Source organism: Engystomops pustulosus, chromosome 10 (assembly GCF_040894005.1).
Source record: "Engystomops pustulosus chromosome 10, aEngPut4.maternal, whole genome shotgun sequence".
Classification (NCBI taxonomy): Eukaryota; Metazoa; Chordata; class Amphibia; order Anura; family Leptodactylidae; genus Engystomops; species Engystomops pustulosus.
In genome coordinates, this window is record NC_092420.1 from 78,823,886 (window position 1) to 78,829,933 (window position 6,048).

A 6,048-nucleotide genomic window follows, 5' to 3' on the forward strand; every position below is an offset into this window, starting at 1 on the left:
TCTGTGTTTGTGTGGGTTTCCTCTGGTTCCTCCAGTTTCCTCCCACACTCCAAAATATACTGGTAGGTGGATTACATTGTGAGCCCCATTGGGGACAGGGACTGATTTAGCAAACTGTGCAGCGCTGTGTAATCTGTGTGCTCTATATAAATAAATAATTATACATTATTATTAATTAGAAAGATAATATACACAGTGATAACACAATGCAGGGATAAAACATAGAGTAATGGGGATTATACACACAGTGAGGTCACAGTACAGGGATAATACACAGTGATGTCACAGTACAGGGATAATACACAGTGATGTCACAGTACAGAGATAATACACACAGTGATGTCACAGTACAGGATAATACACACAGTGGTGTCACAGTACAGAGATAATACACACAGTGATGTCACAGTACAGGATAATACACATAGTGATGTCACAGAACAGAGATATTACACACAGTGATGTCACAGTACAGAGATAATACACACAGCGATGTCACAGTACAGGGATAATACAAACAGTGATGTCACAGTACAGGGATAATACACACAGTGATGTCACAATACAGAGATAAAAACACAGTGATCTCACAGTACAGGGATAATACAAACAGTGATGTCACAGTACAGGGATAATACACACAGTGATGTCACAGTACAGGGATAATACACACAGTGATATCACAGTAGAGGGATAATACATAGTGATGTCACAGTACAGGGATGATACACACAGTGATGTCACAGTACAGGGATAATACATACAGTGATGTCACAGTACAGGGAAAATACACACAGTGATGTCACAGTACAGAGATAAAAACACAGTGATGTCATAGTACAGGGATAATACACACAGTGATGTCACAGTACAGGGATAATACACACAATGATGTCACAGTACAGGATAATACACACAGTGGTGTCACAGTACAGAGATAATACACACAGTGATGTCACAGTACAGGGATAATACACATAGTGATGTCACAGAACGGAGATAATACACACAGTGATGTCACAGTACAGGGGGAATACACACAGTGATGTCATAGTACAGGGATAATACACACAGTGATGTCACAGTACATGTATAATACACACAGGGATGCCACAGTCGAGTGATAATACACACAGGGATGTCACAGTACAGGGATAATACACACAGTCATGTCACAGTACAGGATAATACACACAGTGGTGTCACAGTACAGAGATAATACACACAGTGATGTCACAGTACAGGGATAATACACACAGTCATGTCACAGTACAGGGATAATACACACAGTCATGTCACAGTACAGGGATAATACACACAATTATGTCACAGTACAGGATAATACACACAGTGGTGTCACAGTACAGAGATAATACACACAGTGATGTCACAGTACAGGGATAATACACATAGTGATGTCACAGAACGGAGATAATACACACAGTGATGTCACAGTGCAGGGATAATACACACAATGATGTCACAGTACAGGATAATACACACAGTGGTGTCACAGTACAGAGATAATACACACAGTGAGGTCACAGTACAGGGATAATACACACAATGATGTCACAGTACAGGGACAATACACACAGTGATGTCACAGTACAGGGATAATACACATAGTGATGTCACAGAACGGAGATAATACACACAGTGATGTCACAGTACAGGGGGAATACACACAGTGATGTCATAGTACAGGGATAATACACACAGTGATGTCACAGTACATGTATAATACACACAGGGATGCCACAGTCGAGTGATAATACACACAGTGATGTCACAGTACAGGGATAATACACACAGTCATGTCACAGTACAGGGATAATACACTCAGTGATGTCACAGTACAGGGATAACACACACAGTGATGTCACAGTACAGGGATAACACACACAATGATGCCACAGTACAGGATAATACACACAGAGATGTCACAGTACAGGATAATACACACAGTGGTGTCACAGTACAGAGATAATACACACAGTGATGTCACAGTACAGGGATAATACACACAATGATGTCACAGTACAGGATAATACACACAGTGGTGTCACAGTACAGAGATAATACACACAGTGATGTCACAGTACAGGGATAATACACACATTGATGTCACAGTACAGGGATAATACACACAGTCATGTCACAGTACAGGGATAATACACACCGTGATGTCACAGTACAGGGATAATACACATAGTGATGTCACAGAACGGAGATAATATGCACAGTGATGTCACAGAACGGAGATAATACACACAGTGATGTCACAGTACAGGGGGAATACACACAGTGATGTCATAGTACAGGGATAATACACACAGTGATGTCACAGTACAGGGATAATACACACAATGATGTCACAGTACAGGATAATACACACAGTGGTGTCACAGTACAGAGATAATACACACAGTGATGTCACAGTACAGGGATAATACACACATTGATGTCACAGTACAGGGATAATACACACAGTCATGTCACAGTACAGGGATAATACACACAGTGATGTCACAGTACAGGGATAATACACACAGTGATGTCACAGTACAGGGATAATACACATAGTGATGTCACAGAACGGAGATAATACACACAGTGATGTCACAGTACAGGGGGAATACACACAGTGATGTCATAGTACAGGGATAATACACACAGTGATGTCACAGTACAGGGATAATACACACAGTGATGTCACAGTACAGGGATAATACACATAGTGATGTCATAGTACAGGAATAATACACACAGTGATGTCACAGTACATGTATAATACACACAGGGATGCCACAGTAGAGTGATAATACACACAGGGATGTCACAGTACAGGGATAATACACACAATTATGTCACAGTACAGGATAATACACACAGTGGTGTCACAGTACAGAGATAATACACACAGTGATGTCACAGTACAGGGATAATACACATAGTGATGTCACAGAACGGAGATAATACACACAGTGATGTCACAGTGCAGGGATAATACACACAATGATGTCACAGTACAGGATAATACACACAGTGGTGTCACAGTACAGAGATAATATGCACAGTGATGTCACAGAACGGAGATAATACACACAGTGATGTCACAGTACAGGGGGAATACACACAGTGATGTCATAGTACAGGGATAATACACACAGTGATGTCACAGTACAGGGATAATACACACAATGATGTCACAGTACAGGATAATACACACAGTGGTGTCACAGTACAGAGATAATACACACAGTGATGTCACAGTACAGGGATAATACACACATTGATGTCACAGTACAGGGATAATACACACAGTCATGTCACAGTACAGGGATAATACACACAGTGATGTCACAGTACAGGGATAATACACACAGTGATGTCACAGTACAGGGATAATACACATAGTGATGTCACAGAACGGAGATAATACACACAGTGATGTCACAGTACAGGGGGAATACACACAGTGATGTCATAGTACAGGGATAATACACACAGTGATGTCACAGTACAGGGATAATACACACAGTGATGTCACAGTACAGGGATAATACACATAGTGATGTCATAGTACAGGAATAATACACACAGTGATGTCACAGTACATGTATAATACACACAGGGATGCCACAGTAGAGTGATAATACACACAGGGATGTCACAGTACAGGGATAATACACACAGTGATGTTACAGAAAAAGCTTCATTAGGCTTTTTAAAGAAAATGATTCTTGGATCCCACCCGATCTGTACACCTCCTTTTGATATCACATGCAACACACATAATCCATAAGCTGTGACAAGATGTATGGTATTAATTAGAAGCAACAAATGTCAGCTCCCCAAAACCAGATCCAATGACTATGGGGTCACCAGAGAACCCTCTGACCATTCCAATCCTGGAGCCAAATTCAGTTCCCCATTGTTATCACTCTTCACCTGCGTGCAAATATATAGAAGGTGTGTATCTGAGTGTATGGACCACCATGACAAGGCCACAGGGGTGTGGGGATATGGGAATAGTGATGCTGGGGATTGGTGAGTAAAGGGGTGAAAGACACCTAGAAATTTTAATCTCAAAGAGAGAAGCTGGCAAGGGGCATCCCAAAATCCTCTCCCATAGACGCCAACACAACCGGTGCCAACCCATCTTAATCCTTCTTAGTAATTACAATTATATGAACATTCAAAAACCTAACCCTTTATATAAATTTTTGAGGGTCCCCAAAGAGTAACCTACTCCTCATAGAGAAGGTGGATATTACACAATTAACTATTTCCTTTCCACCATTGCACTCAGGACCTCTGTCTCCACATAATATAAGAATGTGAAGAATTCCTACCTCCGAGCTGCTTCTTCTAGAAAGTTCACTAGAGTTTTTTGTGTTCTCCGTAAACATCGTACTGGGATTTCGCCAGCTAGTAGGTACACTGGAAACTCCGATCCCCCTGTGAACTAGCAGTTGAACAAACAGGAGTTCCTAAGAATAACACACACTGTAGGCCATGAGACATTCCAAACTTATCTGAAACAGCCTCCGCTTTGCTACAAATCAAGCAAAACCCGCTCTGATCAATCTGCATGACACACATACTCCGCGCTATGTACCTTATACTATGAACAAATATTAAAGGACGCAGATAAATAACTCATCTTACGGCTTGACTAATGTCTTAAAGGGGTCATCCAGGTTTGGAAAAAAAATTTAAGGAAATCTACCATCAAAATGAAGCATGATAAGCGAGGGACACTCTGACAGTGGTTAATCCATGGCCTCCTTCCTTCTAAAATCAAGTTTTAAAATGATGCTAATGAGACAGAAAAGCTCTGATAGCAGATTCACAGGGTGTTGGACAACTGTGCAGGACAACTTCCCCCTCCCAGTGGGTGCTGCAAATTCCTCTGCTGCTGTGAGATTACATCAGACAGAGGGGAAGTGCTGAGAGAGCAAGGGGGAGAGTGAGACAGTGTAATAGCCTATGAAGCTACAGCATGGAGGAGCTCTGATTACACCCCAATTAGCATAAATGTAAAACATGATTTCAGTAGGATAAAGGTCACGGTTAACAAATATAAGAAAATTACCACAGTCACAGTTCCTGGATCTATGAGTAAGTGTCCCTGATTTATCATGATGGATTTTAATGGTAGATTTCCTTTAATGGGTTATTATGTCTGAGATGAGAAAATATTTATCCGAGCTTCAAGGAGGTGGCCAGGGTTATGAAAAAGTTATGTGGGGGTGTTCTATGATGTTGTTAAACATTAGAGATGAGCGAACATGCTCGTCCGAGCTTGATGCTCGTTCGAGCATTAGCGTACTCGAAACTGCTCGTTGCTCGGACGAATACTTCGCCCGCTCGAGAAAATGGCAGCTCCCGCCGTTTTGCTTTTTGGCGGCCAGAAACAGAGCCAATCACAAGCCAGGAGACTCTGCACTCCACCCAGCATGACGTGGTACCCTTACACGTCGATAGCAGTGGTTGGCTGGCCAGATCAGGTGACCCTGGGATAGACTAGCCGCTGCCCGCGCTGCTCGGATCATTCTGTGTCTGGATGCCGCTAGGGAGAGAGCTGCTGCTGGTCAGGGAAAGCGTTAGGGTGTTCTATTAGCTTACTGTTAGGCAGGAGTGATTCTCCAAGAACCCAACAGCCCTTCTTAGGGCTACAATAACGTTCTACTTTTTTTTTTTTTATTTGCATCTAGTACCATTTTGTGAGGAATTAGCAGGGGGACTTGCTACCGTTGTGTTTAGCTCTTAGTGGCACACATATCCACCTCAAACACCAAAGTGGGAAAATTTAGTAGGGGTTGGATTTCAATTAGGCACAGTCTGCCATTTTTCCTTTTTTATTTTACGTTTATTTTGTTTAATAACTCAGTGTCATCTCATCTGGCATAGTAGTGTGCTTTCATACTTGGCTAGAAAATAGCCATAGGAGAATCCAAACGGCTTACGCCTACAGTAGCGTTATATATATTTGATTTCTGGTTGATCTGCTGGTGGCTGTACTTGCTGCAGTGCATCTAC

General features: G+C 41.8%; 1 protein-coding gene across 1 annotated transcript in view; it reads right to left on the reverse strand.

Moving 5' to 3' along the window:
* Nucleotides 1-4,501, reverse strand: part of PAPPA2 (pappalysin 2) — a 188,895-nt gene extending 184,394 nt beyond the window's left edge. The window contains exon 1 of the mRNA XM_072126779.1: nucleotides 4,359-4,501. The gene's annotated coding sequence lies outside the window, so the exon portion shown is untranslated. The remainder of the gene's footprint in view (nucleotides 1-4,358) is intronic.
* Nucleotides 4,502-6,048: the final 1,547 nt, after the last annotated feature.